A 10,932-nucleotide genomic window follows, 5' to 3' on the forward strand; every position below is an offset into this window, starting at 1 on the left:
AATAACCAGATGGTCCCTTTTCTCCACATCCTGGCCAATATTTGTCATTTCTGGTCCTTTTTACTGTAGACATTCTGACAGTTGTGATTTTTCAAGGTAGTTTTGATTTGCATTTCCCTGATGATTAGATATAGAACATTTTTCACGCTCTTCTTGGCCATCTGTGTGTCTTCCTTGGAAAAATGTCTGCCCATTTTTCAATTGAGTTGTTTGGATTTTTTCTGTTGAGTTGTACGAGCTGTTTATATATTTTAGGTATTAACCCTTTATCAGTCTATCATTTGCAAATATCTTCTTCCATTCTATAGGTTGTCTTGTTGTTTTGTTGACAGTTGTCTTTGCTGTGCAAAAGCTTTTAGGTTTAATTAGCCCCAAGTGTGACGGCTTCCCTGGTGGCTCAGACGGTAAAGCGTCTGCCTGCAATGTGGGAGACCCAGGTTCAATTCCTGGATCGGGAAGATCCCCTGGAGAAGGAAATGGCAATCCACTCCAGCACTCTTGCCTGGAAAATCCCTTGGATGGAGGAGCCTGATAGGCTACAGTCCATGGCGTCGCAAAGAGTCAGACACGACTGAGCGACCTCACTTTCACTTGGGCCCCGTTTATTCAGTTTTTGCTTTTGTTTCTTTGCCTTAGGAGACAGATCCCAAAAAAATTGCTGCAATTTATGTTGAAGAGTGTTATGTCTATGTTTTCTTCCAGGAGTTTTATGGTTTCCAGTCTTCCATTTAGGCCTTTAATCCATTTTTAGTTTATTTTTGTATATGATGTGAGAAAATGTTCTACGTTCATTCTTTTACATGTAGCCACCCAGTTTTTCCAGCACCGTTTATTGGAGAGACTGTCTTTTCTCCACTGTATATTCTTGTCTCCTTTGTCCATAACTGTATTGGTTTAATTTGGGGCTGTCTAGTCTGTTCAGTACCATCTTGTTTTGATTATTGTCACTTTGTAGTATAGTCTGAAATCAGAGCCTGTGATGCCTCTAACTCTGTTCTCCTTTCTCAAGATGATCTGGACACACGACACAGTTGTCCACAGTGGCTGTACCACTTTACATGCCCACAAACAGTGCACAAGGGTTCCAGTGTCTTCACATCCTCACTAACATTTGTTATTTTTTTAAAAAAACTGTCATTTCTGAGACAAAGAAAGAGATAACTCTGTAGAGGCTGAGGCTGCAATGCAAGCTGCCTTGTTATTTAAGCCATGTGACCAAGAAGATTCCACAGTGCTAGATAGGGATATTGGACAGAGTCTTTGGCAAACCCTAGTGAACTGAAGCGACTTAGCAGCAGCAGCAGCAGTGAAAGAGTGCTAGGGCACACTCCTCAGGTTTCCTGCAGCAGAGAACTACTCTTAAAAAAAAAATAGTTTCTGACATTCTCCTGATTCCTAATTGGGACTGCATGCCTGACCATGAGACACTCAGCAGCTATAGGGTAGCTCTCTCCAGAGTGACCCTTGTGAGATGGGTATTATCAAACCCATCAGGTCATAATATTAGGGAGGCACAGCAGCGATCCATTACAGAATTAAAATTATATATTTGGAATGGGGACTGAGTGGTCCAGAGCATCCAGGCAAGCTCTGTGAAGAGGTGCGCCAGGCCCCAGGTCACCCACTTGTGCCTCGTCTATACCTGTCCCTCCACACTCTCCTGTGTCCTCTACAGTCGACTGTCAGAGAAGTCAAGGAGTCAGGGCCAAGTTGTGTGTTGGTGCACAGTGATGAGCTATCCACGTGGTCTTCCCTTCACGTGGAGGAAGAAGGACCACCTATAGGCACTAACTGGATGGCCAGAAGCCTGAAAGACAAGATTAGATCTCAGATGGCGTGGCTGGGAAGACCAGTCTCAGCAGGATGTGTGGGAGATGCCTCAGTGCCCCCAAAGGTCAAGTCCATTTTCAAAGCACCACAGTCACAAGTCACTGAGTCTCAGGACCTGTGAGATGGGTCCCTCTGTGGCTCCTCTGGGCTAGGTTCCTACATCAGTCCTGGCCATAGCAGGCTCCAAGTATGTGTATCCGTCTCAGATTGGGATGCCCAGAACAGACTTTGAGAAGAGGACCCTTATGAAAGCCAATTTCTTAAGACAAGTCACAAACAGATTTGGGGGAACTGGACATGGAGAGTGAATTAGTCAGCTCTACCCTGACCTGTGGGGGAGCTCTGGAGTGTCAGCTCCACCTCAGAGTTTGTCCCCAGCTGAAGGCAAATGAGCTGGGCTTTCAAACTCCTGCATGAGGACCAGTCATTATCATGCTAAGGCGGCCCAGAGGACATAAATGCCCAGGCACTTCTGGATCTGTGTGTGTGTGTATGTGTGAACAAAACAGCTCTAGTAGCTCAAGGGGATGCTGAGAGAGCTGCAGTTGCAGGCTGTTAGAAGCAAAGGCAGCCAGGAGGGGCTCACAGACACAGAATGTCAGCTCCAGTGAGTTTCCCAGGAGCCACAGCTCCTCGCCTCGGGCATGGGGTTTCATAGCGTCCCTTCCAAAATCATGTTCTTCCTGGAACCACAGAATGTGACTTAATTCGGAAATAGGATCACAGCAGATGTAATTAGTTAAGATGAGGTCAAAAGATTAGCATTAGATGAATAGAGTGGGCTTTTTTTTTTTTTTTTTTAGGATGCAATGTCCTCTTTTTTAAAATATTTGTTTCTTTGGCTGTACCAGGTCTTAGTTGTAGCACACAGGATCTTTGATCTTCATTGCTGCATGCCGGATCTTTAGTTGCAGCATGTGGGATCTAGTTCTCTGACCAGGGATCAAACCCAGGGCCCCTGCATTGGGAGCATGGGGTCTTAGCCAGTGGACCACCAGGGAAGCCCCCTGAGTGGGATGGGCTTTGCATCTATGATGATTGATGTCCTTAAAAGAGGAGAAAAGACACAGAGACAGAGACACAGGAAGAAGGTCAGGTGAAGAAGGCGGAAACAAGGGACGTGAGGGACACCAAGGCTTGCCAGCAGCCCCCAGCAGCTCGAGGAGAAGATGGAACAGACTTCCCCCCTCAGAGCCCCCAGAAGCAATCAACTCTGCCAGCATCTTGATTCTGAATTTCTAGCTTTCAGACCTGAGGGAAAGTACATTCCTGCTGTTATAAGTTACCCAGTTCGTGGTCCTTTGTTATGGCGGCCCTAGGACATGAGCACACCTGGAAGGGCCTGGGTGATGGGCAGGAGACGCAGCTCACAGAGGCACTTGGCTTTGACAAAGAAGCCAACTGACCCGCACTGTCCCCATCTGGCCAGAGAGCCTTGGAAAGATATTTATGTTCCAAAAACAAATGAGAAAAAGCAAAACCACATGCTTCCATCACCTTCCAGGAGATGAGGAGCTGCTGCCCCACCCAACAGAGACCTGGATCTGGGCCATGGATGGAACCACCATTAGTCTGGGCTGGAAACACATTCAGGTGCTCCAGAGGTTGTTTTTGGAACTGCACTTGGCCAGATGGGAGAGGCACTGGGCCTGGCAGTGGGACCACAGCCCAATTAGGGGAAGAGGAAGGAGCAGACAGGTACCAGGTGAGCAAGGGACGGGGGGTCATTCTTCTTTGCTCCTGGAGACCCTAGTCATGAGTTTTGGCCTAAGAAGAGTAGCAGAAAAGAAGCTTGGCTGGGATCTTACCAAGTTGTCCCTCTGGGTGGGAGGCAGCAGCCATGTCACCTCAATCCTGGCATCTATTACTAAACAGAGCATCCCCCTGGGCCAGAAGAAATCTTCAAAGAGCAAAAAATCCACTAGTAAGAGCTTCACCAAAACTTCACTTACTCAAGTACCACATCCCCACTTTTTGCATATCTGGCACATATCAGCTTCATAAGTATTTTACTTCACATTTATCTTTAAATTATTGCCTCTTTTTCATCTCTTCAACAAGTGGTGATGGGATAATTGGCTACCCATATGCATAAGAATGAAGTTGGACCCCTACCTCACATCGTATACAAAAACCAACTCAAAATGGGTCAAAGAGCTAAATGTGAGCACTTAAATCTTCATGACTTTGAAATTACCAATGGCTTCTCAGATATATGACCCCAAAGCACAGCAACAAAAGGAAAAAAGCAGATAAACTTGACTTCATCAAAATGAAAAAATGTTGTGCATCAAAAGACACTACCAACAGAGTAAAAAGGCAAACCGCAGATTGAGAGAAAATATTTGCAAGTCACATATCTAATAAAGGATTAGTATTGAGAATATATAGAGAACTCCTCAAACTCAACAATGAAAAGACAAACCAATTCAAAAATGGACAAAGGACTTAAAAGACAATCTGGAAAGAAGATATTCAGGTGGCCAAGCAGCACATGAAAAGATGTTTACTATCACTAATCATTCAGTTCAGTTCAGTTCAGTTCAGTCACTCAGTCATGTCCAACTCTTTGTGACCCCATGAATTGCAGCACGGCAGGCATCCCTGTCCATCACCAACTCCCGGAGTTCACCCAAACTCATGTCCATCGATTCGGTGGTGCCATCCAACCATCTCATCCTCTGACATCCCCTTCTCCTCCTGCCTCCAATCCTTCCCAGCATCAGGCTTTTCCAATGAGTCAACTCTTCGCATGAGGTGGCCAAAGTACTGGAGTTTCAGCTTTAGCATCATTCCTTCCTAAGAACATCCAGGACTGATCTCCTTCAGAATGGACTGGTTGGATATCCTTGCAGTCCAAGGGACTCTCAAGAGTCTTCTCCAACACCACAGTTCAAAAGCATCAATTCTTCAGCGCTCAGCTTTCTTCACAGTCCAATTCTCACATCCATACATGACCACAGGAAAAACCATAGCCTTGACTAGACGGACCTTTGTTGGCAAAGTAATGTCTCTGCTTTTCAATATGCTATCTAGGTTGGTCATAACTTTCCTTCCAAGGAGTAAGTGTCTTTTAATTGCATGGGTGCAATCATTAGGGAAATGCAAATCGAAACCATGATGAGATACCACTTCACATCCACTAGAGTGGATGTAATGTTTAAAACAGAGAGAAAATGGAAAGTGTTGACAAGAATGTGTAGAAATTGGAACCCTCATACATTGTTGGTGAGAATGTAAAATGGTGCAGCTATTTTGAAAACACAGATTGGCATTTCTTCAAAAAGTTGTGCACAAGGTTACCATATGACCCATATAGATGTATACTCCAAAGAACTGAAAATAAGTAGTCAAACCAGTGCTTGCACATGAATGTTTGTGGAAGCACTATCCACCTTGGCTAAAAGCGGAAACAACGGAAATATCAGTGGGTGAATGGGTAAACAAAATGGGTCTATCTGTACAATAAACTATTATTCTGCCATTAAAAAAACTGAGGGACTGAGGCATGCTAGCTACATAGATGAACTTTGAAAACATTGTGCTCAGTCAAGTAAGTCAGACACGGAAGATCTCATATTGAATAATTCCTTGTATATGAAATATCCAGAATAGTTAAATCCATGGAGACAGAAAGCAGATGAGTGGTTGCCAGCGCTTAGGGGAAGGAGGAATGAGAAGTAGGTGCAAGGGTCTCTTTTAGGGGTGATGAAATGTTTGCAACTAGGTAGAGGTGATGGTTGTGTAATATTGTACATTCAGTGCACAATGAGATTAACAAAAAATGGAAAAAAATCCAACCACCCATCAGTAGTAGAAAGTATAAACAAAATGTAGTATATCCATACAATGGAGTATTATTCTGCCGTAAAAAGAAATCCAGTACAACATGGAAGAAGCTCGAAACCATTATGCTAAGTGAAACAAAAGAGCAGTATTACTATGATCCCATTTGGAAATATGCAGAAGAGACATTGACATTAACATTGTCTATTGTCTGTAATGTCCAGAAATGTCTATCCTTAAAACAGCATGGATTAATGGTTCCTAAGGCCTAAGAGGAAAGAGGAATGGAGTGTGACTGCTAAATGGTACACCATTTCTTTGGGGGTCAGTGGAAATAGTCTGAAATTAGTGGTAATGGCTATATGATGATGTGAATACACTAAAAATCACTGAATTGCACACTCTGTGAAAGGTTTAACTCTACAATATATGAATCATATCGTTTGTCAAAGAATTGATTTTGAGTCTGGAAAAATTGGGCACCATCCAGCAGGACTGAGGCTTTTACTCTTCACAATACCAACACTCACCTCACAGCAGAATGAGCAGACCAAGAAGCTAACGCCACGGTTCTCAAATTTTAGGTTTCGGCAGAATCTCCGAGAGGGTTTGTTCAAATACAAACTGCTGGCCGTGTTCCCAGGGCTTCAGATTCAGCAGGAGCCCAAGAATGTGCATTTCTAACAAATTCCCAAGTGATGCTGATAATGCTGCTGGTCTGGGGACCACACTTTGAGAAGCAATGAATTAATTCATGAAAAGTGCTGTGGGTCTGGCCCCTGAACAAGGACTCACTATCACATAAGCACATTTTAATTCTTCCCCACAACCACAACTGGGAGGTTTGCAGAACCAGGGTTATTATCTGAGTGGTGAAACTGAGGTCTAGAAAAGGCAGTAGCCACCTGGAGGCATGAGGATGGGAGGGAGCCAGGCTGGGACTTGAGCCTGGACATTCTGGTCCATGCACTTCCCTCTGATTCCCACCCCCCGCCCCAGCTCCTGAAGAACATGCTAGGTCCTTTCCAAACTCCCAGTGCTCCAACCCACTCAGTCCATCTCCAGCAACCTCCTTGCTCTTCTGCAGTTTGATCTAAACCCACTGCTCTGGATCGGCATCACTCTGGATGCTGCGTCCTACCACACCCTCCCCCAGCTCCAGAGCAGGTCTCAGCCTGATCCTCCCTGTCACTCTCAGCCCCATCTGCCAGAGACCCAGGACTTGGCCCTGGCAGGCATGGTTGGGGTAGGCCAGCCTGAACCAAGACACAGAAGGAAGGAGTGGTCCTGAGGTCTCCAAAGGGGTCACACGATGCTTTCAATGAACCCCTCCGAGCTCGGGTGAAGCCAGGATGCACACCATCCTAGTTGTTCCTGCTAGTTTCAGAGAAGTGGTTTTTCTCCAGGGCAAGGAATCAGACAGGCTGCAGAATGACATCTCTCCACCCAGGTCTGTCATGGGCTCCTTCATTTAAATATTTCCTGGCACTTGCTCCACGTCAATGGCATGCTGGACTTTGAAGGAACATAATATATGGGGCTTCCCCGGTGGCTCTAGTGGTAAGGAAGACAATGCAGGAGAAATAAGAGATGCAGGTTCTATTGCTAGGTCAGGAAGATCCCCTGGAGCAAGGCATGGCAACCCACTCCAGTATTCTGGCCTGGAGAATCCCATGGACAGAGGAGCCTGGTGGGCTACAGTCTATAGGGTCACAAAGAGTCAGACACGACTGAAGCAACTTGGCATGCGCACACGCAAATTTGCAGAAGGTCACTGCTAGGCTGGGAAGAGGACGCTGACCCTTTGAAATAGTCATCACAGGGGTGTGTCTGTGGTGGAAGCCCATAAGAACACCTTGAACCATTCCCAGAGGGCACAAGCCCTACCTTCGTCTGTACCCAGAAAAGATGATCCAGAAGCAGTCTGGTGTCAGAGCCGTGGTTTCCCTGTCTTTCCAGGTCAGAGCCAGAGGTAGTAACACCCAGCTGACCCTGAAGAAATGGGCAGATGCCAGCAGCTTAGGGACTGGATCACCACTGAGACTGCTGGCCACGAGGAAATCGAGATGCTTCCGCTCCACGGGGCTTAACCATCAAGACAAGCGACTTCTCAAAGGAAACTGCTTCCGCAAAGGAAGATGTTCAAAACAGTAATAATACCCTGTATCTCAGCCATCCTAAGAGGCATGGCCTTCACATTTTAATAGCTCTGAAATCAGGGTGCGTCTCCCAGTCTCTGCTGGCCAGGAGCCCTCTGGATGGAGTCACCATTGCCTGCCCAGCACTCTGGGATGGGTTTCTGTGGCTTGGAAGAAAACCCTGGAGACAATAGAGGAGCATTCTTTTAACCTTTAGGAAACAACCCCATCGTGGGTAAAGCAGACAGACGTGTTCAGCCGCATTCCTCACTGGGAATCAAATGTGGGAAGAGCTGCAAAAGGCAGGGCCAGTGTAAGGACCCTCACCTCTCAGTCTATCTGTGGAATTCTTGTAAAAAAAAAATGCTGCTTCAGAGATTCCTTGGGGGAGATGGGCTAGGAGAGCACAGAGGGGCCTTCTAGGCAGCTGTAGAACTCGCTCCTGACCCTGATGGTTCAGTTCGGTTCAGTTCAGTTCAGTCGCTCAGTCGTGTCCGACTCTTTGTGACCCCATGGACTGCAGCACACCAGGCCTCCCCGTCCATCACCAACTCCTGGAGTCTACCCAAACTCATGTCCGTTGAGTCGGTGATGCCATCCAACCATCTCATCCTCTGCCCCACCTCCTGATGGTGGTTACAGTCAATGAGGGAGTGCTGGTATACCAACCTCTGAGGGTGGTGGGGAGAGGGAGCCCTGAACTATAGCACTTGCCAGTTTCCATGGTGTAAATATTCCCACCATGGCGACTAAGAGTTTAATTTAAAAACTGGTTTGCAAAAGTCCTAGCTATTAATACTTAACAATCAGCCCATCACTGATCATACATGTACGCATACATGGGTAAAAGCCCATCAGAAATACTTACGATTTGTGCATATTATTATATGAGAACTTTGGTTCCATAAAATGTTTCTAAAAAACAGAAAGGGAGAGTGAGGTCTGTATCACCAGTGCTGGCCGGCTCAGCGGATGATGTTGTGTGAAAAAGCATGAGCCTTGGCTGCTCCCTGAGTCGGAGTCAGATTTTGTATGTGAAGAAGTTTATTTTTATATAAATTTAGTTTCATTTCACGTAAATTTGTTTTCATACAAATTTCCTCTTATGTATATACAAGACTGTTGTATATAAATATACATACATACGATATGCATCTAAGTCTAAAAGGGTTCTTTCACTAAATAGGAAACAAACTCTAAGTGATAAAGTACCGTGTCTTAGTGTAACTGACAGCATTCCTATTTCCTAGGATATATAAAATACTAGTATGTCTATGTTCAATGATGTGGATTTATTGAAATATACTAACGTGTTTTTTTCCAGTTTTACGGCTGATCTCAAGAGCTGGTTAGAACTCTGGGCCAGCAATCACAAGATGGGTTCTGGGTCTAGATTTGCTGCTGTGTGACCTTGAACAAGTCAGTTATCCTCTCTGACCTTCAGTTTTCCTACCTCTGAAATAAGGAGGAGGACTTCCCTGGTAGTCCCGTGGTTAAGACTCCAAGCTTCCACTGCAGGAGGGCACGGGTTGGATTCTTGGTTGGGAAAGTTCCACATGCCTCCCCAAGGGGGTGGCCAAAATAAAATAAAATAGGGATGATAATATCCTTTGGGGACTTCCCTGGTGGCTCAGTCAGTAAAGAATCCAACTGCAATGCAGGTGACCCAGGTTTGATACCTGGGCCAGAAAGATCCCCTGGAGGAGGAAATGGCAACCCACCACAATATCCTTGCCTGGAAAATCCTATGAACAGATTTTCAGATATTTTCGCAAATATCATTTACCTTATATAGCTGCTGGGAAGATTAAAGGAGAACTGTTTGCAGCGTGATTGAGAGTCTTAATTTTAGAAAGGCATAAAAAAGCTCAACAAAGGGCAACAAATTGTTGTCACTGTCGTTTCTTAGTCTCTCTGAGCCTCCATCTATCAAACAGACACAGGTCCCAGGTTTGCCAGGAAGATCCACTGAGCTGTTGCGTATAAAAGTGCTATGCAAACTAGAAAGTGCTCTGCTAACGAGAAAAAGTGGTAAGAACAGTCTAAGGAGTGTGTGCAATAGACATGAAACACCTCAGAGCATCAAGACCACGACTAGACACATTACCCAAGGGAGAGAGTGAAAAGGGAACCGTGAAAACACACGTCAAGGCTCAAACTCCACTTCCACACGTGGAAACATCTGCCAATCTGTGGTTAGACCTGCCACCCAAGCCCCAGCCTCTTGGTCATTTCAGAATGGAGAAGTGGCCATGGGAACGGCCTCCTCATCTGCAGGGGACTGACGTAGGGGCTTGGATGGAGGGTGAGGGATGAGGCACCAGAGCTGAACTGAAAACGTCCCCAGGGAGGTATCCTGTGCATTTCCACCCCACTGCCCAGCCATACCGGGGCAAGACCATGTGGGCTGGCCTGGCACTTACGGAACCAGGCCTTCACAGATGAGAAGTGGGTTCAGATCCCCGCTCTGTTTCCCAGAGCCAAGTGGGCGTGGATGCTCTCCTCTCTGAACCTCAGATTCCCCAGCTGAGAAATGAGGATAATAGTAGCTAATTTCATGTAGTTGGGAGAATTAAATAATATATGCAAAGTAGCACTGGGGAGGCAAAGTCAAGTCTGTCAAGTTCTATTCCCTGATGAATCAGACAGACCAACAGGGAGATTCGAGCCTGACGTCATGTACTTAGTGCTAAATAGGAAAGGAAGCATGAGGTGCTTTGAATGGGCAACAGGGTGCCATCACCCAGTATGGGGTGCTGGGAGGTTTTCTGGAGGAGCCGAATCTCATCAGATGGGTGAGAGTCAACTGGGTGGAAGGGGCATTCCTGGCAGTTATGGCGGCACTAGCGAAGCTGGGAAGCATGAGGCAACTGTCTTACACAAAGGGTTCCTGCTGCAAAGACAAACCCTCATCTTCAGGAGGGGAGTCACAGACACTTCTCCTTTATCCCGAGCCAGTGTTTGTACTCAGCAGGCAGCGAAACGGACTACTGCTGCTGCCCCTAAGGTTAGAGAGTGAGCTCCCTGGCACCTGGAGCATTTAAGCACAAATAGTCATAGGCCAGGTGTGGGCTTCCAGCCTCAAACACTTTCCTGTCTATGTTGCAGAGCGGGTTGATGCCTGTGGGCTCTGTTGCCCAGGCTCCCTTGCCAGCCAGTTTTCAGTTACGTTCTGCCC

The 10,932-nt window shown here is 46.1% G+C and overlaps 1 long non-coding RNA gene across 1 annotated transcript; it reads right to left on the minus strand.

Moving 5' to 3' along the window:
* Nucleotides 1-1,129: 1,129 nt before the first annotated feature.
* On the minus strand, nucleotides 1,130-8,384 carry LOC133233095 (uncharacterized). The gene is made up of 2 exons (XR_009731581.1): nucleotides 7,504-8,384; nucleotides 1,130-7,170 (listed from the first exon to the last, which is right to left on the minus strand). It is a non-coding gene; the product is annotated as an uncharacterized LOC133233095 (long non-coding RNA).
* Between the last annotated feature and the right edge of the window lie 2,548 nt (nucleotides 8,385-10,932).

The sequence above is a fragment of the Bos javanicus genome, chromosome 2, assembly GCF_032452875.1.
Source record: "Bos javanicus breed banteng chromosome 2, ARS-OSU_banteng_1.0, whole genome shotgun sequence".
In the NCBI taxonomy this organism is placed as follows: domain Eukaryota; kingdom Metazoa; phylum Chordata; class Mammalia; order Artiodactyla; family Bovidae; genus Bos; species Bos javanicus.